General features: G+C 36.9%; 1 protein-coding gene and 1 long non-coding RNA gene across 3 annotated transcripts in view; both read left to right on the plus strand.

The window, feature by feature from the left end:
• Gprk1 (G protein-coupled receptor kinase 1) overlaps nucleotides 1-25,827 on the plus strand; it is a 366,678-nt gene that overhangs the window by 274,292 nt on the left and 66,559 nt on the right. The window lies entirely within an intron of this gene.
• On the plus strand, nucleotides 15,665-16,404 carry LOC138912807 (uncharacterized). 2 transcript variants are annotated; one of them, XR_011418365.1, is made up of 3 exons: nucleotides 15,665-15,875; nucleotides 15,945-16,038; nucleotides 16,118-16,404. It is a non-coding gene; the product is annotated as an uncharacterized lncRNA (long non-coding RNA). The 2 variants fall into 2 exon arrangements; XR_011418364.1 differs by having other exon boundaries at nucleotides 15,673-15,875; nucleotides 16,123-16,387.

The following is a 25,827-nucleotide window of genomic DNA, read 5'->3' on the forward strand; positions in this document are numbered from 1 at the left end:
CATGAGGAAGACATTTTTCAAAACCTGAGATATGGGCATAATTTCTCAAATACTAATCCGCAAGCAGGAGATTTGAACAATCAAATTTATTGACCATGGACAATAAAGATTTGAATGTTTTATTAAGCTTTTGTTTGCATTATATATTGCTATGCAATGCACATTAGATCTTTTTTGGGATCATTTTATTGTTGATTTTGCAAACCTTCGGTGGTCTTATCTATATGGTGGTTTGTTGCCTCTTACTTCCTGTGACAAACCTGAGCGGCAAAAGATTGGTCAGGTTTTGTTAACTGCAGTTATTCGTCATTTTTTTTTCTGCAGAGAAATCATCTATAGTGGGCCTTGATAATTTTGAAAATTTTGCGATGGCCGTTTTGTCGATAGTCAAAAATACTCAGATATTTGGTATTTTAGGCACGAGACTATCAAACTGTAGTAGCATTTATTGTCGAATGCTCTTTTCTCCCACCTCTAGAACCACTTGAAAATATATGGGAAAAATGTAACATATACCAAAAAATGTCAAAATGCTCTTTCCTCTGGTGAGGAAAGGGCATTAATTATATCGTCGACCACCAAATTCCATAGGAGAGGCAAGAGGACCTCACCTTGTGATGTGCCCTTTACCATGGCACACCCCGCTTATTGCGGGGTGCGTGTTGGTTGCTTCTAGGCGATCCATTATAGCATCCGTCTTGACATTGTTGAATGCTCCGGATATATCTACGAATACTCCAAGCGCATATTCTTAATGTGTAGGGCTCTCTTAACGGTTGCTACTAGCGAGTGTAGTGCCGTTTGTACAGATTTCCCTTCGGTGTAGGCGTGCTGGTTGGATGACATCATTCCTGATGTGTAGATCCTGCAGCTTTTCCAGTGTCTTGAGTATAAAAGAGGTAAGACTTATCGGCCTGTAAGCCTTGGGGCTTGCGTGACTGCAATTTCCCGCTTTTGGGAGGAAGACAATCCGAGAGGCCCTCTATTGGATTGGGATATAGCCCGTGCTTAGACATGCAGAGTATATTTCATATAGCCATGGGGTGATCCTTTCCTTGGTCGCCTGTAAATATTCCATTTAGTCCTGGTGCCTTATAGCCCGCAAAGAAGTCCTGTTGAGTTTTGAAGAATTCTCGGAGGTAATTTCTTTTGAGCGTCAGCTTCCGATTCCACCATGGTGGCTTTGTCTCCTTCCTTGTTCTTGAAGTCGGGCATAATGCGTTATACGCATCCAGTAATTCCTTGGACAGGGTCTCTAGGGACGTTTCTATGTCTTTCTCGGATTCTACTACGCCCAGTTCGTGTTCCGGGGGTTTCTTTAGACAGCTACCCTTGGACTCCAAAGTTTGGAGTGCTTTTAAAATCATATCTGAACTAAATATACCTATGGTCCGAAAAGGATGGCGTTTTTACGACCCTCCACTCGGAGACCAAAAATTTATATCTAGCACGTTTGACGAGGTGGGACCTACGAAGGTGTGCTCCACCCTCACGTTTGCTATTTATAGATTAGTAGATAGAATAAAGTCTAAGAGTGACTCACCTCTGTCGTTGATGTCTGAGCTTTCCCACACGCTGTGGTATGCACTGGCATCTGCACCAATGAGGAGTTGGTCTTTCTTCGATCCTAGCTCCACCAAACTGCTCAGCTCGTCTGATGGCGCCGGTATGTCGTGTGCCATGTAGCAGAAGGCTACTAAGAGGTGCTGCTCCTCGCTTTCTAGCATTCAAGTCGTCAGAGCTGTAATGAGACATAAGGTTAGCATGGGTACTCTTCTGCACAAGTACGGCGCTTGTGTTCCTGCTTACCTCTGGTGAGTAGAATGTATTGTAATTTGAGGACCTAAGTCCGGCCACGATATTGCCCGAGGCAATCCATGGCTCTTGAACCAAGGCTATGTCTACGGGCCCTTGCTCTACGGCAATCAGGAGCTTCGCCGATGCGAGTCTTCTTTTATGAAGATTGAGCTGCAGCACCCTAAGTGTCATGTGTGGCTCCGCTCGACGGATTGGCTATTACAGTCAGGTCACCGTCCTCTTCGTCCTCCGAGTCGTCCAGAGCAAGTTCCTGGGCGGCATCCACGATGGTTTCCAGACCTAGGTCCTTCTCCACCTCGCCTGCCTGCAGGATGTGTGCGCCTTTGTCGTCGGGGTGTTGCTTCTTGAGGCGCAGCTAGACACTACCCATGCCCCACGCCATCTTCCCGAATCTTGGATACAGCAGATCCTCCGCCTCCTTGCTTGAGAACCACACTTTGGCCCCCCTCGTTGGGTACAGGTCTGGCCATGTGCAGAATCTTCCAATTCGCCGTTGGGACGTCTGGATTCTGCCGTTGAAGCAGCTTCAGCGCCCGATCCCCTTGGATTGCGATGGGGAAGAGCACTTTCGCCTTTGGTATGGATGGGATTAATACCCTGTCCACAATCTCTAGCTTTGCTCCCTTCCACAGCGCTTTCAGTTGGCAAACCGTTTGTGTCAGCCACTTCCTGGTCAGATCATCATTACACTTTAGGATTTTCACGCCGTTCAACCACCCTGCACCATCGAATGTGGGCATGGGGGCTGTGGGTGCTTCTTCCATCCGTGCAAAGAGAGACTTGATCAGTCGCGCATGAACGATCTTCCAGCGCGCCTCCGTCATCTTCGTGGTTCTCTCGTGTAAGCGTTGCCTTTTCTTGGCAAGCATATTCTCCACCTTGTTGGTAAGTCCGCTTGTCGACGCCATCTCGGGTTTGCTTGCGAAGTGCAGCCTTCCTTCCTCAATCCTTTGCTCTGCCCAGGCTAGCTTTTTCTTCTCCTCCTGGATAAGGTTCGCTTTGTCCTGGAGCCGGCTATTGATCTTGAGGGCTGCCTTGTACTGCGCCTTGGCCTTCATCCCCTCGCTTGTACGCTTCAGCCCTTCCCTACGCGGGGAGTTGGAACCTGGTACCGGCAAGCGGGTATGGCTTGTTTTGGCTTCGTGTAGCACGCTCTCCGAGTCCGAGTCTACTACAACTACGGCACCCGTGCGGCTTAACTTTGCCTGAGATGTTATGGCAGTAACATTGCCGCTGAAATGGCCTGCTCCTGTCATCCCAGGGGTTCGACCGCTGGCGACACACAGAGAGGATTGCACCTCCCCGTGCCCGCCGATGCACAGTGGTTCCGCTTGTATGGGAGCCGCGGCCAAATATACTTCTAGACGTTATATCGTTATGAAAATTTTCCCAAAATTCTATAAAAATATTTTAATCACAGTAACAAAAAATTGGACATATCGCCCAACTATATCCTATAGCTAAGCTCAAAGAAGCTGGGTTGACAAAAATGAAATTTTTTAAATTTGAATAGCGGAATCGTTTGCCCATCTTTTGCCCATGTTTAACCACCAATTAGTTTTTTTTGCCCACGTCCAGTTTTCGAGATATAAAAAGTCACAAATTTTTGGAATTCGATTTTTTTTTTTTTAATCGTGAGAGAATCGTTTGCCCACGTTTGCCCACCTTTTAGAATTTTGAAAAAATTTATACTTCAAGAGTTATCTTAATTATAAGTTTTTCCTTAAGAAAAAATCGTTTGCCCACCCTTTAAAACTGAATATTTTTGGAAAAAAAACGTTTGCCCACCTCTTAAAACTAAAAAATATTCACTGCCCACCCTTTAAAAATACATTTTTATAAAAACCATCGTTTGCCCACCTTTTAAAACTAAAAAATATTCACTGCCCACCCTTTAAAACTAAATATTAATGAAAATAATCGTTTGCCCACCTCTTAAAACTAATAAATATTGACTGCCCACCTCTTAAAAATTAATTTAAAAACGTTTTTAAACCGATTACCAGCTCAGAGAAGCTGGGTCGGGTAAAATTAAAATTTCGAATTTTTAATATGGGAATCGTTTGTCCACGTTTGACCACCTTTTAGTCCAGTTTCAAAAATATGGGATTTCGAAAATTTTCGAAAATCAAAAGGTTGAATTTTTCAAATAATTCAGAACAATTTTGTTTAAAAAAAAAAAATGTTAAAGCAAGAGCAACTAAACTTTTTCTTTCGCGAATCATTTACGGATAAATAACTGCAAATTCCTATTAAAAAAGATTTTGGAAATTTTGCACTTTAGTGGGGGTGTTCTGCTAAGTTGATATCAATATAATATGATATCTCATAATTTTAAAAATAATTGAGCGGCAAATTTTGTTCTTTCACGAATAATTTACGGAAAAATAACGGCAAATTGTCGATAGAAAAAAATTTGCATTTTCAAAAGTTGCATTACTAACTTTATGCACATTGTATTTTCTAAAGTTTTGACTTTTTCAAAATTCTAAAGGGTGGACAATCGTGGACAAACGATAGACAAACAATTCCATACAAAAAAATTTGAAAAATTCAACCTTTTGATTTTCGAAAATTTTCGAAATCCCATATTTTTGAAACTGGACGTGGACAAAAAAAACTAAAAGGTGGTCAAACGTGGACAAACGATTCCCATATTAAAAATTCGAAATTTTAATTTTACCCGACCCAGCTTCTCTGAGCTGGTAATCGGTTTAAAAACATTTTTAAATTAATTTTTAAGAGGTGGGCAGTCAATATTTATTAGTTTTAAGAGGTGGGAAAACGATTATTTTCATTAATATTTAGTTTTAAAGGGTGGGCAATCATTATTTTTTAGTTTTAAGAGGTGGGCAAACGATGGTTTTTATAAAAATTTATTTTTAAGGGGTGGGCAGTCAATATTTTTTAGTTTTAAGAGGTGGGCAAACGTTTGTTTTTATAAAAATGTATTTTTAAGGGGTGGGCAATCAATATTTTTTAGTTTTAAGAGGTGGGCAAACGATGGTTTTTATATAAAATGTATTTTTAAGGGGTGGGCAGTGAATATTTTTTAGTTTTAAGGGGTGGGCAAACGATGGTTTTTATATAATATTAGTTTTAAGGGGTGGGCAGTGAATATTTTTTAGTTTTAAGAGGTGGGCAAACGATTATTTTCATTAATATTTAGTTTTAAAGGGTGGGCAATCAATATTTTTTAGTTTTAAGAGGTGGGCAAACGATTATTTTCATTAATATTTAGTTTTAAAGGGTGGGCAATCAATATTTTTTAGTTTTAAGAGGTGGGCAAACGATAATTTTTATAAAAATATATTTTTAAAGGGTGGGCAGTCAATATTTTTTAGTTTTAAGAGGTGGGCAAACGATTATTTTCATTAATATTTAGTTTTAAAGGGTGGGCAATCAATATTTTTTAGTTTTAAGAGGTGGGCAAACGTTTGTTTTTATAAAAAATGTATTTTTAAGGGGTGGGCAATCAATATTTTTTAGTTTTAAGAGGTGGGCAAACGATAATTTTTATAAAAATGTATTTTAAAAGTAAAAGGGTATATTAGATTCGTGCAAAAGTATGTAACAGGTAGAAGGAAGCGTTTCCGACCCTATAAACTATATATATTCTTGATCGGGATCACTAGCCGAGTCGATCTAGCCATGTCCGTCTGTCCGTCTGTCTGTCTGTCCGTCTGTCTGTCCGTCTGTCTGTCTGTATGAACGCTGAGATCTCGGAAACTATAAAAGCTAGAAGATTGACATTTTGCATGCAGATTCTAGGAGTTCCTACGCAGCGCAAGTTTGTTTCAAAAGGGTGCCACGCCCTTCTAACGCCCACAATCGCTTATATACGATTTTAAAAATTTCAATATTTTGGAAAAGTAAAAATGCAGTTTTATTGTGTTTATCAATACCTATCGAAATGTAGAAGACATTTTTTAAATCGGACCATTCGTTAAAAAGTTACGGCGGATCAAAGTTTTTCTCCATCTCCTTCGCACTCCCTTTAGCTGAGTAACGGGTATCTGATAGTCGGGGCACCCGACTATAGCGTTCTCTCTTGTTTTTATATAAAATTAGTTTTAAGAGGTGGGCAGTCATTATTTTTTAGTTTTAAGAGGTGGGCAAACGTTTGTTTTTATAAAAATGTATTTTTAAAGGGTGGGCAGTGAATATTTTTTAGTTTTAAGAGGTGGGCAAACGTTTTTTTCCAAAAATATTCAGTTTTAAAGGGTGAGCAAACGATTTTTTCTTAAGGAAAAACTTATAATTAAGATAACTTTTGAAGTATAATTTTTTTCAAAATTCTAAAAGGTGGGCAAACGTGGGCAAACGATTCTCTCACGATTAATCAATTCTTCATACAAAAAAAAAATTGCACTAGAGTACAGTGCTGCCATTTTGTCCTTTTCCCGGACAGATCTGTCCTTTTTTTAACGGCTTTATCCGGAAAAAATTTCAAACATCCCCTATCCGGAAATCTGTCCTTTTTTTATTTTTGCTAGTCGAAAGTGTATAAACCTGTTTTTATATGCTAAAACGCCTTTTTAACTCGGAACTTAAAAAATAATTCTTTTTACAAAATATCAAAGAGACGTAAAGCAGTCGATGAATTTTCTTTATAGTACGATTTTTTCTGTGGCAAAAAAAGAGGAAAACATTTTAAAAATTTCTCAATTTTTACTCTCTGTTTTTTTGTCAGAAAAAAAATTCAGATTTGAACGACTCTTATCGGGTTATTGGGTTATATATGATTTCTGGCATATGACCGCCACGGCTGGCTCGGATGTAGTCCAATCTGGACGTCCAATTTTTCGATGACTTTTCCCAACATTTGCGGCCGTATATCGACAATAACACGCCGAATGTTGTCTTCCAAATGGTCTAGCGTTTGTGGCCCCTCAGAAAGTGGTCTAGTGGTGTTAAATCACAAGATCTTGGAGGCCAATTTACAGGTCCAAAACGTAAATTTAGGCGGTTTTGGGCCCATTCGACGAATCTACGCCTTGCTTGATGATCGTTTGGCTTCAATTCTTGCACGAGTTCTATTTTGTAAGCACGCAAGCCAAGATCCTTCCGCAAAATCTTCCATAAAGTGGATAGACACAGATCCAATTCCTGTGCTCGATGGCGGATGGACTCAGTCGGGTCTTCCTCAATGCTACGCTCTACAGTAGCAATAGCTTCTTCTGTACGCACCGTACGGCGTCTCTGGGGATGCGAGTTATCAATAAGAGCAAACGTGGTGCGAAAACGTTCCAAGGTTAATCGATTTAACTGCTCTGATGGACGATTTTGTCGACGATAAAATGGACGTAGTCCAATAAAAATGTTTTTTCTTATGTTTGTTTGCTTTTAAGATTTTATAATGTTAGTAAGTAAGATAAAATGTAAAAATGTAAATGTAATGTAAAAATATTGTACCCGTAGTGACTGGTGCCATAACTAAAAGGCTTCACTTAGCCTGTAGCACTGGGATAAAACCAAAATAAATTAAATTAAATTAAATTAAATTAGTGCGCGATACGTATTCCGCACGGAACCATTACATTCGACATAAAATTGAACTATTTGCAAGCGTTGTTTAGGCGTGAGTCTATTCATGATGAACTGCCAAACCAAACTGAGAATAAATCACTTGACAGCTGTTAAATCGGTCGCCACATTGAACAGTGATGCCAACTTAAAGTTCTATACCTCTAAAAAAACACCCTTTATTACCTATGTAGTTACTTGAAATGCTTTTATTATTTGAATAATTTTAGATTATTACGTATACGCACAAAAATGTACCATGGTAAAATTATCAAAGGAATTATCACAAATGAAGATTTTTAAACTTTGCTGTGACTTTAAAATTTTGAATGCGCCCACCTCCTCTTGTGGTTGAGATAGATTGAATTTTCCAAAACGACCGTATAAAAGAGACATGTAACTATTTAATTCCGAAAAGATTACCAAAATTAGTTTACCACTCTTGAAAACATATCCCAAAAGACGAAAAAAATTTGTGATTTTCTTAAATTAAAGATACCGCAAATACCAGAGCTGATGGACTATAGGCGTAGTGGCAACTTATGCTTAGAAAATCCTCATTTATCGAAATAAAATGGTGGGAGGCCTGGACACCGACTCATGTCACATTTTTTCGGCCTGTGTAGTCAGTTCTGTGGATAAAATGCTTCTGTTTTTTTTTTCAAAAAGTAAAGCAAAAGAGGTAAGAGCCTTAAAGGCCAACATGCTTCCAAGTAAATTATTAATCTTAAGATTCGAGCTTTTGACCAATTAATTATTTAAATATGCTTATTTGTGCAATACATGTACAATGCAATACAATACAATGTGTATTTATGTTTCTTTTTATACCTATCGAAATGTAGAAGACATTTTTCAAATCGGACCATTCATTAAAAAGTTATGCGCAATCAAAAAATTGTTATATATCCATCTCCCTCGCACTCCGTTTAGCTAAGTGGTATTAGATAGTCGGGACGCCAACCCGACTATAGCGTTCTCTCTTGTTGACATTTCCCACACATATTCTTGGGCAATTTTGTTTCAGCCAAGGGGCGCACCTCCTCTAACGCCCACAATCGCCCACTAACGATCTTAAAATGTGTCTGGCGCCCACACCTTTAAAGATATCTGAGAAGTATAAATGCATGTGTATATTTATACCTTTCAAAATGTAGAAGACATTTTTAAAATCGGACCATTCATTAAATAGTTATACGCAATCAAAAAAATGTTATATATTCATCTTCATCCTATTAGATAGTTGGGACGCCAACCCGACTATAGAGTTCTCTCTTGTTTACTATTATAATTCTGCACATCACTATGGCGCGCAACAGTTTGCATATTATATGGAAAAAACAAAATGGGAGATAAAAAATCATAATACCCTCTGCAAGGGTATTATGATTTCAGTCAGAAGTTTGCAACGCAGTGAAGGAGACGTTTCTGACCCCATAAAGTATATATATTCTTGATCAGCATCACTAGACGAGTCCGTCTGTCTGTCCATTTCTACGCAAACTAGTCTCTCAGTTTTTAAGCTATCGGCTTAAAACTTTCCCAAAAGTCTTCTTTCTACTGCAGGTAGTATATAAGTCGGAACCGGATCGGACAACTATATCTTATAGCTCCCATAGGAAAAATCAGAAAAAAACGTTAAAAAAATCTAGCTTCGGTGTTTTTTGAAATATTACCTTCTTCACTTGGGGATATTATTTTTTTAAATATTTCTGAAATTCGAATTAAATATTTAAAAAATAAGACGACTATATCATATAGCTGCCATAGTAACGATCGGAAAATTAATGGGAAAGTAAGAGGAAATAAATTTAAGCTTATTTGGTTTTTATTGTAGGGGAGAGTGTGGCAATTTCGTCACTGGGGCAATTATGTCACCTGCAATATCTCGCAATCCATAAGTCGTAAAAATATATAAATTTTTTGTTTCAGTCCTTCAAGACGGCATGACACAACCAATGCATTTTTTTTGCACAGAAGGTCAAGATAACACTATGCAGCATCAAAAATTTACCTCGATGGATGCTATATTTTTGGATTCGTTACGAACTCCCAAGTTAAACTGCGTTTTCCAAAAAGTTCCCCGACGCAAGGATTCTTAGCAAAAGGACCTCAAAGTTGGAAAAATGCTGAAATTGGCAAACTTTGCGGAACTCTCAGAGGCAAATGGATGCATGGTTTGATTCGATATGAAAGTTTTTTAAAAGTTACACTCCTTATCTTTTTTAAAATCCCATACTTTTTTTAGGATTTTTTTTAAGGCAGAAATAAATTCCTGAAAACATACTTTTATGTTTTTTGACTATGTTTTCTAGAATTTGTTTCTGCCTTAAAAAAAATACCAAAATTATTCCAAGTAAGGGGTTTGAAAGATAAAGAGTTTATTTTTTAAAAAACTTTAACATCGAATCAAACAATGAATCCATTTGCCTTTGAGAGCTACGCAAAGTTGGCCAATTTCAGCATTTTTCGAACTTGAAAGTCGTCCTTTTGCTAAGAATCCTTGCGTTGGAAAACGCAGTTTAACTTGGGAATTCGTAAAGAATCCAAAAATATAGCATCCATCGAGGTAAATTTAAGAAGCACTAAAAATGCTGCACAGTGTAATTAAGCTACAATATTAAATGTGTTTCAATAGTTCAAAAGCTACATTTAGTTCTCGAAAAAATTTTTTTTGTATGCCACAATTGAAAAGGGATAAGATACAGTTTTTTTATATAATACACAGTGCTATAATGTGTATTTCTGCGTTAGTGATTTTTAACTTTGCGCCTAATTTCGGAAAAAAAATAATTATTTCTAAAAAAGTACTGTGTAGGGAAATTTCGCCACCCTACGCTTAGGGAAATGCGCACCTATTTTAAATATATCTTTTTTATTTAACGAGCTTGCTAACGAACAGACTGCCAGCAGCAGCAACAAATATAGGACGTCAACAAAAATGGTACGCTTGATCAGTGTAGCATATTCACAGGCGTTAAACTCCCTACATTTTTCAGGTGACGAAATTGCCTAAGTGGTGTGGCGATTTTACCCCCCTATGTGGCGGAAGTGCCCCAGTATATTGGTTTTACTTTTTAATTTTTTTTAAATCACCAAGGTATTTAAAAAAAATGGGGAATGTCTCATTTTAATAACAACAATAAAAATAGAAATACGTTAGCGTGTCTCAAAATGGACAAAAAAAAAGATTCGAAAAAATGCTGACGAAATTGCCCCACTCTCCCCTATTCTCTTTTACTCTAGGACATGACCAGAGCTGCCATCAGTCAGCTTGAAAAACAGGACAGATAAGCCAAAAAAAAACAGGGAAAAAAGGACAAAAGTAAATGCTCCTCCACTTTTCTGTTTTTACCAATGGGTTATATATTTACTTAATTTAAATGGATTTTGTATTAAATTCGATTATGTAATGATCTACTGCGCATGACTCACAACCTTCTTTGTTTGATCATTTTACCATGGTGCATTGAGAAATTTTTAAAAAGTTTTCCTCTTTTTTTTTGCCACAGAAAAAATTTTACTATAAAGAAAATCCATCGACTGCTTGACGTCTCTTTGATAATTTGTAAAAAGAATTCTTTTTTAAGTGCCGAAGTGTAAGACTGATAGTTAAAAAAGCGTTTTAGCATATAACAAGAAAGGAAGCTAGCTTCGGCGAAGCTTATATACCCTTGCAGGTAATTCCTATTAATCACTAATTTTCCGATCGCTCCTATGGCAGCTATATGATATAGTAGTTCAATATTGATAAAATTAAAATCGAAATTCGAAAACATTAAAAAAAGTCATATCCCAGAGTAGAAGAGAATACGATAAAAATTAACGAAGCAATAATTTATTTCCTATTATACTCCTATTAATTTTGCTATCGTTCCTATGGCAGCTAAATGATATAGTCGTCCGATTTTGAAAAAAATTTATTCGAAATTCAGAATAAGATAAAAAATGGCATTTCCAAAAGTAGGAGGTTATAGGTTCAAAAACACCCAAGATATATTTTTTTTTTAAATTTTGTTCCCCGATTATTCCTATGGGAGCTATATGATATAGTTGTCCGATCCGGCTCGTTCCGACCAAACTATTCCAGCCTTTTTCCCTTCACAGGCATTTTCTATTGCAGCGTTCCGAATGAGAAAATATTAGAAAGTCTATTTAATGACGAGTGTAATAATTTTTCGTCACAAATGTTGATATCAGAACTTTTGTACGTTGAAGGTGCGATCGTCACTAGTTTTTTACTTCGTTAAGAGGTGTTTTTATTTGATATCAGAAGTTTTTGTTTGTTTATTTTTGCTCTCATAGGTGCTAATATAAACATTTAAATTTAAATTGGTCATAAATCATAATTTTTAAACTATTGTATTTTAACGAATTAAGTTAAAAAGGCGTTGAAGTATTTCAAAATACCTTTAGTAGTGTAGAACTTACAAACTAACGAAATTGAGCTATTTTTAGCTTTTTTCTTGCTAAAGTAGAGGGTTTTTCCAAAAGTCGCAGAACAAAAGATTCCTATATGGAACTGTTAAATGCAAATTAACTGATTTCATGACCCTAATATACAGTTTGGATACCCACGCACAAAATTCAACACTCAGGAAGCGTTAGTTGTTCTAAGCTGGCAAAAGTGGCTATTTTCGTATAAAAATAACTTTTAAACGTGACTTTTTACAGTAATGTGTTACATACCAAAATTTAAGGAATCTCAAGGGCTATACAGTTTAAGGTTTTAAAAAAAATCGTTAGAGCCGTTTTTGAGAAAAATAAGAAAAAGCTAAAAAAAAAGTTTTAAAAAATTGTCTTTTGTTCATATTTTTTTAACTATTACATTTACACAAATTGCAAATAGAAGGCGTTTATAGCATTTAAAAATACCTTTCAAACGAGATGCATCACAAGTCTGTAGCTTTAGTAGTATAGAAGTTACGGCTTTCCGAATTTTAGCTATTTATAGCTGTTTTCCCGCTAAGCTAGCGAGTTTTTCCAAAAGTGGTAGAACAAAAGTTTTTCATATCGATGTGATGAACGTCATATCAAATTTTCAAAACTTAAAAAACAAATTTTGGACAAGTGGACAAACACGTGCGTTGTAGAAATGGTGTCTTCGGAATCGCCTCCGGGAAATTAAATTCTGCGTTCAGCAGAGCAACATGATACCTGATCACTGATGGATCAGTAATCAGTGATCAAGTTTGTTCTGCTGAACGCTCATGATACATTTCATTGACGTAAAAGTAAAAAAATATATCAAACAGTGCGCGCGCAATTTAAAAAAAAATATTTTTCCTGCCTCCGCAACTGCAGCACTGCTCACAGCTATCGTAGATACATAAAAATCAAAAATGGCTGAACAATTATAAAGAATTCCACCGAATTTATGGTTTTTATTCAAATTATTATGTTAATAAGTTTCGATATTTCGACTATCGATACATGCCATGTATCATGTAACAAGAAAAGGTAGCGTACTATTTTTGCGCTACCTTATACCATATCACTGATGCGAAATATGACTTTCGAAAACTTTGCTATTTTATAAATATCAACAACATTTCCAGTACGCGGGTACTTCATAAATTGTTTTAAAAAAGACGCTATAGCAAAAGAAACTTCCCTAACAACTTGACTGGCTGTGGCCACGCTAACACCACAAAAATCGCCAACAGTTATAAGAAAACTGCCGCTTGCGTAGAATCTAAAAGCTATTAGAAGCTTAACCCATGACTGTATTGCCGTTTCCCTATAATGATGGTTTTTGATTATATGGAATTAGTTAAATCAAATGAATGCACTTTTTATACCCTTGCAGAGGGTATAATAATTTCAGTCAGATGTTTGCAACGCAGTGAAGGAGACGTTTCCGACCACATAAAGTATATGGGCACTTCCAAAAAAAAGTCCACCAAGCCAAAAACCTTGAAACTTGAATAAAACATATTTCCACATGATTTTGCCCCGATATTAGTTTCTAATTAGTTGGATACTGAGCTTAACTACAAATTCGGAGTATAGTTTGATTATTTTTATGACAAACCCCACCAATATAGGCAAAAATCAGTTTTTGGCTATTTTTTTGTTATTTTTGTGGACCTGTCTTCTGTTGTTAATTTATCCTATAGGAATGCTAATATCTGGCATTTTTCTGTACTGAATGCTTCATTCACATGCTAAACTATTAAGTTAATAGCAAAACATCCAGCAATTGAGAGATAGAGGTAAAGAAATCCGCTTTACAAAACAGTCGGAAAAAATGTCCCGAGCGACATGTCCCGAGCGAATGTGGTTGAAACTGCATAAAAAAAAAACGGCAAAGAATTTTTGAGTAAAACCAAAAGCATTTCACAGCGACATGTTTGAACAACATTCTAAAAAAATCGCATTCAAATATTCCATCAGAATTCGCTAATTTCTGGTGTTGTATGAACTTCCCCGAAATCCACTTCTATTTTTGTCCCGAGCGAATACGGCAGTTTTTTTACTGATATCTTAAAAACTAAAAGTGGTACAAAATCAAGATTTTTACCAAAAATAGAGCTTGGGAAGAGTGAAAAGAAAAGTCCATAATTAAAATTAAAATCTATTGTTTTAAAATTTTTTTTCAACTTTAAAGGTGTGCAAATGTCCCGAGCGACATTTTGGAAGTGCCCATATATATTCTTGATCAGCATCAGCCGAGCCCATCTAGCCATGTCCGTCTGTCCGTTTCTATGCGAACTAGTCTCTCAGTTTTAAAGCTATCGCGATCCCAAAAGTCTTCTTTCTATTGCAGGTAGTACATACGTCGGAACGAGCCGGATCGGACCACTATATCTTATGGCTGCCATAGGAATAATTAACAAAATAATAGAAAAAACTTTATAGAAAGTAGGCTTTTTGATTTCTGACAATGTAAAAACAACATTTTAGGTAGGCATACCTGCAAGGGTATATAAACTTCGGCTGGCCGAAGTTAACTTCCTTTCTTATTTTTCTTTACTTTAGAGTCAAGTCGCAAAACAATTTTTTGCAAAAGAAATAGCACCGTGCTCCTACGCAAGCGAAACCTTTTAACAAATTCTACATCACTGTAATGTTCAAAGTAATTTCTTTGGTCTGATATCTGCGCCGATAGGTTCGCACTTCAGACAATTCGACGATATCCCACAGAGTTTGAAGATAAATCGCTCGGGAATTCATTTTAAAATCAATTGGATGACTCTAACAATTTTGATATATATTTAACTGTAAATAGAATCAGCTGTTTTCGAATGAAATGTCTGGCAACACTTGCGCACAAATCCAACCGCACAAATTTGGCACGGTGGATGAAGTACCGAGACAAAATTTTTCGCTACCTGCGCTAACATAAGGACGAGTAAACCATTTTGTTTTTATCGCTCCGTTGTCCCGGCAGGCAAACTAAAGTACGGACGAGAAAACGCTGCATTTAAAAATCGCAATTTAGTTACTGAAATTGCAGCCCTGCTAAATTCGGTGGCCCTGAAAGTAAGCTGTTCGATGAACAGAAATGTTGACGTTTTGACTCACTGAACAATAGCACATTTTATAGTAAGATTGCAAAAGTTCTACTTAACATTTTAAAACAAAGTAAAATGGAAAATATTAGTGGAGGTATGTAAAACTTAAGTGTTTGTTTAATGTGATGTGGGTTTGTGTATATGTGCTTTTGTATGTGTTTCGTGGGATAAAAGTAGGTTGGATTGTGCCGGATTATAAAAACTAATAACGCAGTTTTGTTCTTAAATGTATTTACAATACGATCACATTAACCTTTTTTGCTCGTTTTTGCTCCTGTTTAAAAAAACAAACTTTTTGCTAGACAACATAGGCGTAAGCCATGCAGAAATGCTAGAGTATTGGCTGGCACATGGACGCAAAACCGAAAGCGTTTACAACATTAGAACGCACCATTTATCATTGCTAAATTTTATTTCAATTTAAATTTCTTATTTATTTTATTTGTATGTATTGTTTATGATGCTAAATATTCCCAATAATGAAATATAAATATACCCTGCAGTTCCCGAATTCAGACCGAGCCCTAAATAGCACTGCGTCGACTGCGACGCCGGCAGAGCCTCTGCAGAAGCGACTCTCTCACCAACCCCCTCTCTCTCAATCACCGTCACCGACAGAGCCGACCCATGGTGAAACTATACAAGGTGGTCTCGTCGTTAAATATGTTTACCTCTCTGTCTCTCTTAAGCGATAGAATGAGAAAGCTAGATAGAGACTGGCACAAATAACGTCCTCAAAAGAGGGCAGCTCTCGCGACGAGATCACCTTGTATAGTTCCATCATGAGCCGACCTAAACGGCTCCAGAGACGACGGTCTCCCAAATTTCTCTCTCTCAAATCATGCAAGCGCATCGTGGCAAAGGGAAAAGAACAATAAGAGAGATTGAAATTGCAGATGTTGTTTTTCTCGCTCAGTATTCTTTTTCTATTTCTGAAAAGCAGGCGCCGTTGTTCCGCGTTTTTCAATTGCGTTCTAGCTGTGATAAGTTGTTTTCGAGTTCAAAGGTTTTTAGGTAAGTAATTTTGTCTTGTCAAAATTATTATAGCTTCTCATTTTTAGAATTTGTATGTTTTATTTTTAGGTCAAGCTGATGGTACAAGGTGCATAAACAATATAATTTTAGATGAGATAATTTTGTCCTACAGCCCAGAAGGATGTTATTTTTGCACTTCTAAGTAAGTTTCTATCGTTCTTGTCTAATATTCTAATATTATAAAAATATATATTTTCCAAATTCAAATCCCATTGGTCAAGTGAAGCCTGCAGAGCCTGCGGAGAGAATGCGGAGATGTGTGAAAAATATCCATGCGCGAAAACGGAGCTCACCAAGACTCCGGAAGCCATGACAAACGTACCGAAGACCCTAGTCACCGTAATTTACCAAAAATGATGTAGTAAAATGAAGTGAAAAGAAATAAACCTTTAGATAAAGGCGATGAAATTCAACATATTTTTTGTTTTTCTCTCTCTTTGCTGATGATTTTGGGTAATATTTCGGCGCTAAAATAGCGCCAATAAGGCGCCGAATTTGGTGATGAACTAAGCGCTGAAAAATGGTGATGAACAGGTGCTAAGAAAGCGCTAGTTTCTGGCAGTGATGAGCCCTGTTAAAATCAGCGCTATTTTTCATACAAATTCACTACTGATTGAGCGCTTAGTGCTCAAAGCGCTGAATGGAACTGCAGGGTAATTACACCGCAGCACCAGCACCACAACTTAGCTCAAGAAAAGGTCACAAGAAAGAGAGAGAAGATCAGTCAGTATGACCAAAGGCTATGTCTTCATTAAAGTCAAAAAGGATATATACTAAATGGTATTTCAATGGTATTTCTGTAGAGGAATAGGGGTATTCCAACACGCCCCCTCAGAAATAACATCTATAAAATTATAAACTTAACATAATATATTCACTTGTATTTGTTATGTACTTAGTGTGGGTGGTGTGCATTCTGGGAATAGTTATATGATCCAGCATTTGCTGCAAGGATACGGGGGAAAACCAGAAAAACCCGCTCAGATCAATCTTACATATACATATGTTTACAAAGAATTTTAAATTTCAATAACTTAATGCTTATACAAAGAAAAAAGGAACAAAAGTATTTCATGAGATCGATTAAATTCAAAATAAAAAAAACTTCAGCATCAGCAACCAGTGGATCAGTCATCTTGTAGTAATCCCAACTCGTGTAGTATTTCATAGAACTTAGCGGCAGGCAGTGGCTTTGTGAAAATATCAGCAAGTTGATTCTCTGTGGAAATATACTCAAGACAAATGGTGTTAGTTTCAATTTGTTCTCTGGCAAAGTGGTATTTATATCAATATGTTTGGCTCGTTTATGACATGAGGGATTACTGCTGTACTGATACAGCTTTGGTTATCTTCGCAAATTTTAATTGGATTTTCGAGATTGATATTAACACTACTAAGAAGAGATTTTAGCCACAGCGCTAACCTCACAGCTTCAAATAATGCCATGTACTCAGCTTGATGAGGCTGCTACTGAGTTCTGCCTTTTTGTGTTCCAACAAATTAAATTTAAATCGAACATTTTGAATAAATACCCTGTGGTACTTTTTCTATCAATCTTGTTTCCTTTATTTTTTTATTTTAAACTCAGCATTTCTTTTAAAAATAAGTTTCATTTCAATAGTTCCCTTTAAATACCTAAGGATCCTTTTTAAGCACCGCCATAGCTCGGAATATTTTTGCTACTATATCTACTTAAAATATTTACTGCAGTAGTTAAGTCGGGACGTGTATGTACATTAAACATCCTATGAGATTACGACATGGAGCATTGCAGTTTTCATCTGAATTAAGTAACTCATAATTTAGTTTGTTGGGTAAGGGAGTACTAACTGCATTGCAATTTTCCATGTTAAATTTACTTAATATTCTTTTAGCATATGCAGCTTGGCTCAGGAACATTTTATCTTCATACATTTCTATTCTAATACCAATACAATGTTTTATTTCTTTTAGATCGGTTATTCTAAACTTTTTCATTAAATAATTTTTGAATTTGTTCATTGTTGTCATATTTCCCGTAGCTATCACCACATCATCAACATATAACAGCACATAAATATTTTCCTTGATATCACTTTTATCAAGGATATATATACAGCGATCTACGGAAGAGTTAACAAACTCACAGTCTTTCAATGCTTGCTTAAAACTTCAAACCAGCATCTAGCGGCTTGTTTGAGACCGTAAATTGCCTTATTCAATTTACATTGTCATACATTGTCACCTTTGCCCTGTACACCTTGAGGAAGTCTCATATATATTTCCACTTTTAAAGTGCCATTTAAGAATGCTGTTTTTACATCCATTTGATGGACTTTCAAGTTATATTATACTGCTAACGATAATATAAATCGGAAACTGGAAATTCTAGCTACAGGAGCAGAAGTCTCTTCATAATCGACTTGGTATTTTTGAGTAAATCCTCGTGCAACTAATTTAGCTTTATATCTAGTAGGAGTCCTAGTTCGTTATATTTAACGGAAAAAACCCATTTGATATCTACTATTATTTTATGTGTAGGACTTTTTACGATTGTCCAGGTATTATTTAGTTCATGGGCACTTAACTCTGTTTTTATGGCTTCCTCCCAAAACAACTTATCATTCCTATACTGAATTTCATCGTATGAATTTGGCACATAATTGAAGACAGTGTGAGTGCTTAATACAAATTTATTTAAACTATTACACAGGCCGACAAAATGTGACATGGGTCGGTGTCCAGGCCTGCCACCATTTTATTTCGATAAATGAGGCTTTTCTAAGCATAAGTCGCCACTACGCCTATAGTCCATCAGCTCTGGTATTTGCGGTATCTTTAATTTAAGAAAATCACAAAATTTCTTCGGCTTCTGGGATATATCTTCAATAGTGGTCAACCAATTTTTGTAATCTTTTCGGAATTAAATAGTTACATGTCTCTTTTATACGGTCGTTTTGGAAAATTCAATCTAACTCAACCACAAGAGGAGGTGGGCGCATTCAAAATTTTTAAGTCACAGAAAAGTTTAAAAATCTTCCTTTGTGAACAGCGTTCAAAAATTAAATAATAAATAAATTCACAAACAGTGCCCAAACCTTTCACTATTTTTCGTAAAGCATAACTATTTTTGAGCACAAGTGACCCTTGCTTTAAAAATATTTATATTTATATTTATCAAAAATGCATCGTAGAAGAAAATATTTTTATTTAATTTTTAAACGCTGTTCACAAATGAAGATTTTTAAACTTTGCTGTGACTTTAAAATTTTGAATGCGCCCACCTCCTCTTGTGGTTGAGTTAGATTGAATTTTCCAAAACGACCGTATAAAAGAGACATGTAACTATTTAATTCCGAAAAGATTACCAAAATTGGTTAACCACTATTGAAGATATATCCCAAAAGCCGAAGAAATTTTGTGATTTTCTTATATTAACATAAAACTGACGCATCTCATGTGAGATATATTCTCTCCCATTGTCAATGTACAAACTAACAATTTTCAAATTAAAATGAGCTTCACATTTAGCTAAAAAGTCTTTAAACATATTGAATACGTCAGATTTGTGTTTTATTAAGTAAGTTACACAATAGTGTGTAAACTCATCAACAAAGATCACAAAGTAATTTTTGTCATTTAGTGTAACTGGAGTAATGGGTCCACAAACATCTGAGTGCAAAACAAATAGGGGTCTTTTAATATGTGTTTTATCTTTAAATTGTTTTAACGGTAACCTAGCTTGTTTTCCATTTAAGCATGGCTCGAAAATTTCATCCGATAGCTCTAAATTATTAAAAAGACTGTTATCACTAAACATATTATTTCGTTTTATTTCTAATAACTTGCCATTGCTTATAAGACCAAGCCTCTCATGCCATAATCGAAAATTATTTATATGTTTCGCATCTATATTAAATGCTTGAAACTGAAAAATATGTATATTGTTAAACATACTTGAATTCTTGACCACCGTCAATCCATTCTTGGAAATGGTTACTCCATTCTTGTCAAATTTGATTGACATTCCTGCCTTCTGTAGGCGCTTCACCGACATCAAGTTTCCAGCAGCCTGCTCGGAATACAGCACATCCTCCAGTGTTATTTCGTGGTCATTGCACAAACGCACAATGCCAGGCTTGGATGCGTAGATATATTCACCTTGCTTGGCCACAGCTATCTTCAGCGGCGGCACCAATTCCACACTATCGATGAACAGCGACTCATCTTTTAGCAGATGATCACTTGCACCGGAATCATGAATAAATCCACATTTATCTACCCGGGACTTTTCTTGCACTTCTTTGACCATTAATGCAATGCCTTGCGATGTTGCTGTTTTAGCTTGTTTATCGTAATTTTTATTCTCTTTATTTCTTTCATTTATAATTCTTTTATATTGGTAGCAATCCTTTTTAATGTGTCCTTCTTTGTCACGGTGGTGACATCTAACCCTATTCTTAAAATTTCCCTTAAATATTTTCTTTTGTTTAGTTGCACAATTTTTAAATAAATTGTTTTTTTTGTTTTGAACGATCGTGGTTAAAGCTTTCTTGCTAGTGTCATTATGATCATTTTTAATTTTAGTTTCCTGGTCTAGCAATTTATTCTTAACAAATGCTTATGTTAAATTATCCTCTGATAATGTCTCTATTGCTGTAATGACACCATCATAAGCCGAAGGCAATGTAATCAACAAATGAGACACTTTATCCATCTCTTCTATTTTTACACCTGCGGCCAACAACCCACTTGTCAATTCATCAAAAATAGTAATATGGGGCAATAAGGACATTTCACTCGATAGCTTAAGAGAAAGCAAGCGACGTTAAACTTTTTCGTTCATATACAGAGTCCAAATTTCCAAGAATTTGACGAGCAGTTATATCGCTTGTGGCAAAGTTCAAAAACGAATCGGTAAGGTACTCTATTAACGTACATTTTGCACAACGCTCTGCTTTCGTCCACTTTTCATCCACTTTGGCAGGTATATCCTCATCAATGACCCTAAGTACATCCAGTTCGGTCAAAAGAGCCCTAATTCTAAATTTCCAAATTGCGTATGGCTTTATGTTACGTTTTGCCCTGTCCATTTTACTGTGCATACATATGCAGTTGTACAAGTATAGGTATACACACGCGGAACTCAACTCAATGTAATTTCACAAGAAATTACAATTTCACAAGAACTAGAAATTTTTAAGAAATTGAAATAAGACTTTTTATATAAACTGTTTCACAGATCAATTGTTTATTAGGCATGGACTGGGCCCATAAGCTATTGTTTATGATGCTAAATACACCCAATAATGACACAGATGTAGTTATGTTTAATGATTTTATTATTTAATTTTACCGCAACACCAGCACCACAACTTAGCTCAGGAAAAAGCCACAAGAAAGAGAGAGAAGATCAGTCAGTATGACCAGTACAGTATTTCTGTAGAGGAATAGGGGTATTCCAACAGTATGAATACCTCTAACAAAAGAATACCAGATTTCATTTTAAATGTATTTCGAACCAAAAAGAAGTTGGTCAGTCAGTAAGTGCAGTTACAAACACCATTAAAGGAAAAACACACGCACGCGAGTAACAAGTTACACACAGTCATGAAAAAGACAACAACACTTTGCATTGTGAGTTGAGGAGGAAAAAAAACTTCAATGGAATTTGTTGTTGGCTTGGCTCGCTCTTATCTATTAAGGACAGCGATACAAAGAGGACTCGGGGTGTGCATAGGCAAGCATTGCGAGTGCACTGCCGTATGCTTAGTGCTATTACAAAAACAATTGTGCTCGTGTGCCATAGGAATGAGCACCCCTGCTGTAAACCATCCGATTTTAGTTAGGAAATTGGACCTTTTGGGGTTTCCTGATGCTCTTCTTAAGAGGATCTTAAGTTATTTGAATGTACCACAAGGAAGTCATCTTGGTCCGCTCCTGTTTACATTATTTATTAATGACCTTCCTCTAGTCCTAACGAACTCACGTGTACTTATGTACGCAGATGACGTTAAGTTGTGCCTGCAATTTAATGATCCCTCACAAAGTTTAGCTTTACAATCTGATCTCAATGCATTTCAAACATGGTGCATGAATAATGATTTAAATTTAAATGGTTCTAAGTGTAAACTAATGACCTTTTTCCGTGTCAGCCCTCACTATTCAACTTATACTTTAAGCGGTTGTGGGTTAGATAGAATAACGCATGCTGACGACCTTGGAGTCTTTATGGATCCTAAACCTAAATTTTCTGATCACATTACTACAATGGTAAATAAATGGCAAATACTGCCATCCTACTCTAGTAGACTAATTCTAATTAACTTACCATCATTAGTTAATCGAAGAACTATGCTTGGTATAACGTTTATTAGGAATCTTATTCATGGTGATGTGGAGAGTCCCGAGTTACTGGGTCGCCTGCATTTTAATGTGCCAAATAGATTCACAAGAAACTATATATTTCTCTAGTTTTAAATCGTTGTATCTCTAATTACGCAATGCATGAACCTTTTAGAGTACTCTGCAATGACTATAATAGACTTTATTACGTAATAACTACTACCGACTCACTGCCTATCTTTAAATCAATAATACTATCCTACTTAGCAACTAATTAGTTTTATTTTATGTATCTTGACTATTCGTATTTTGACCTGCATGTATTTTTAATTGTCTATTGTGAAATTGTCTTCTTTGTCCGCGATTTCGTTCGCCCAAAACGGTGTAGGGCCCCGCGCGTAACAAGCATTGCTTGGTGTCGTAAGGGCCACTTGATTGTACTGACCATAGTGCATCAACGTCCAAGAAAAATAATTAGAAAAATTAGAAAAAAATATTATTTAACAAAGTGGTCCTTCGATCGCAGGATCGATATTTCGACACTAACACCTTAAAATACAGTCCATAACAACACTACGAATCAAAAATGTGGAAATGGAATCAGCAGCAGATCAACAACATTGATTCGTGGAAATCACAATCGCTCCTAGACGTCCATTTCGCAGTGTATCGAAAATTCATCACGGAAACCTTAATAAAGAGGCAACTTCGCGCTTTTGAAGCCTTTCATACAGCAAATCCGAAAAACAGGAACATGTACGGGAAATAGGGAAAGAAATCAGTCTAAACGCGTTGTTGCGAGTCTGTGCCTTCTTCGACATATGTAAGTGTGGGTAAGAACGCGACACAAAACGAATTGGCTACAAAAATAGTAGAAGCCATAACGTTTGTCGCCACCGAAGACAGTGACGGGTCCAATGCTTCAGATCTGAAAGAAAAATTGGTGCTCCTGGCACAGATACAAGATGTGGATGCGGAAAATGTTGAAATACAGCGAGCAATTTTCAACAAAAAAGCCAAACTCACGGAAATTAAACGCAAACTTACGGCATCAGAAAACAATCCTTCTTCCGCCAAAAAAGAGGAGTTGGCTGGAATGCGTGAATCCATAGATATGCTGGAAAGAGAATTGGATCTTCTTTTTGCAGAAAAAGATGCAATGGTCAGTAAGAAAAATGTTATAAATGCTAAATCTGTTCTTTCAGAGTATTCTGCTAGAAATTCTACTCGATCCAACATCTCCATTCGATCAGCGATTCAAACTCAGGAACAGCACGAGCGTACATCGGAATGGATACGTCATCACAAGAGCTAAGATCAGCATATTTTAAACAACTTTGAAGAAACTCAGGATTCAAACCGATCAACCCCAACAATGATACCACAAATGCTAGCACGGCAAAATTCGAAGATTTTGGAACAATGTCAAGAGTAACTCAGAAAATCGTAAACTTGGAAATTTGTGCACGGAAGAAATTGAATAGGCAGTAAACGTATGGTGCAAGTTTGTGCAACAAGAATCCTATCCCGACGATTTGTCTGTACTAAAAACTGGTAAGCGTTCTCCCAAAGCTCGCCTCACAAAAGATTGTCTTTTTCTAGATACCTATGAGATAATGCGTGTGGATAGCAGAATCGGCCGAGCAAAGAAAATATCAGCATGCAGTATAAATCGACATTTCTACATTTTTATCTTACTTTAACTTGTAACAATGTCTGCTTGCTGTGTTGTTGGTTGCCAATTTACTGGCAAAATCACTTCTCGTCAGCCGATTGTTAATTGCTGGTTATGTGAGAACATCGCGCACGCTAAATGTGTTGACTTTGGGAATAGTGCGGCCCAAATTGCGGATCGTACTAGGTCTAATGCCAACCTGGACTGGACGTGCCCTACATGCCTACATATCAAAATTGATATTAGATCATTTATGAGGCAAATGGAGCTTGAGTTCCAGGCCTTACGTGCTGAATTTACGGACTTATTAAGTCGGTTTAATGTTTTCGACTCAAACTTTAAAGGTCGTATCCTTCTTAATCAAATATCTTTAAATATAAATCGTAATCCTACACTGCCTAATATTTCTCTACATGTTCCAGATCTCTCGAGCAACCTCTCTCTTCCCAGTCCCACTGCAAGCTATATGTCGTGCGATGAGGACGGACCGTAGCTTCGCCTGAGTCTTTAGGGCCTACTAATCGGTCGCCGGCTGTTGCCACTTCGGGGGCTCTGCCGCACCTCGTACTGCCCCTAGATAATACCCTTGTACCTCCTCCTGTTCCACTTTCTAGCATGATCCCTAGGAAGAACAGTAATAGCCCAGCTCCCTCTTCTCCGGTACCACTCACTCTCATGGTACCTAGGAAGGCTATTTTTGTGTCAAGATTGAATGCAGCACTCACAGTCAACAACGTGATGCATTATATTGTCTCGAAACTCTCCCTTTCCAATCAAAAAGGTATTGACATCACTAAATTTAATTTTAAACAAATAAGAGATTATTCTTCATTTAAAATACTTGTTCCGGATGAACTGTTCTCCAAACTTCTTGACCCAAATTTTTGGTCTGCTAATATAATTGTTCACGAATATATAAAAAAGAAGAGAGAACGCTATATTCGAGTGCCTCGACTATTAGATACCCGTTACTCAGCTAAACAACTTAACAGAAATAGGCCTTCTTATATGTTTTTCGCCGCTCGATTTTTACACAGGGATCTCTTTCTAGAAGAGGCTTTCTAGAACTTTCAATTCTGCCTAGCACATCTTCCGTCTCTCTCTAGCGCAGGTGAATGCACTTGTGAAAAACGTATACGAGCAAAAAGAGACAAAATGCGCGCCCCGTTTCAAATAATTTAAAATTTTCATTAACATAATGTGAATTAGAGTGACTACAGAAAAAAAGGCAGATTTTTTCCAATGCCATTTCCTAGATGGCGCTAGTGTATATTGTATTGCGCCATCTACCGCCAGATATTGGTACTACTGGTCATGAAAGGCGGAAATGTAGGCGCTGGCCAGGTTAAAGCGTGTATTGGGTTTGTGGGCGTTAGAGTGGGCGTGGCAATTTTTTACTTGGCCAATCGATAGGTATTGACGAAGCGAATATATATTAGTTACTATTTTCATTATAGCTTTAAAACTGTGGGCGTTAGAGGGGGCGTGGCATTTTTTTTGAAACAAACTTGCGCTGCGTAGGAGCTCCTAGAATCTGCATGCAAAATGCCAATCTTCTAGCTTTTATACTTTCATACGAACAGACAGACAGACAGACAGACAGACAGACAGACAGACAGACAGACAGACAGACAGACAGACAGACAGACAGACAGACAGACAGACAGACAGACAGACAGACAGACAGACAGACAGACAGACAGACAGACAGACAGACAGACAGACAGACAGACAGACAGACAGACAGACAGACAGACAGACAGACAGACAGACAGACAGACAGACAGACAGACAGACAGACAGACAGACAGACAGACAGACAGACAGACAGACAGACAGACAGACAGACAGACAGACAGACAGACAGACAGACAGACAGACAGACAGACAGACAGACAGACAGACAGACAGACAGACAGACAGACAGACAGA

Source organism: Drosophila takahashii, chromosome 2R, assembly GCF_030179915.1.
Source record: "Drosophila takahashii strain IR98-3 E-12201 chromosome 2R, DtakHiC1v2, whole genome shotgun sequence".
Lineage (NCBI taxonomy): Eukaryota > Metazoa > Arthropoda > Insecta > Diptera > Drosophilidae > Drosophila > Drosophila takahashii.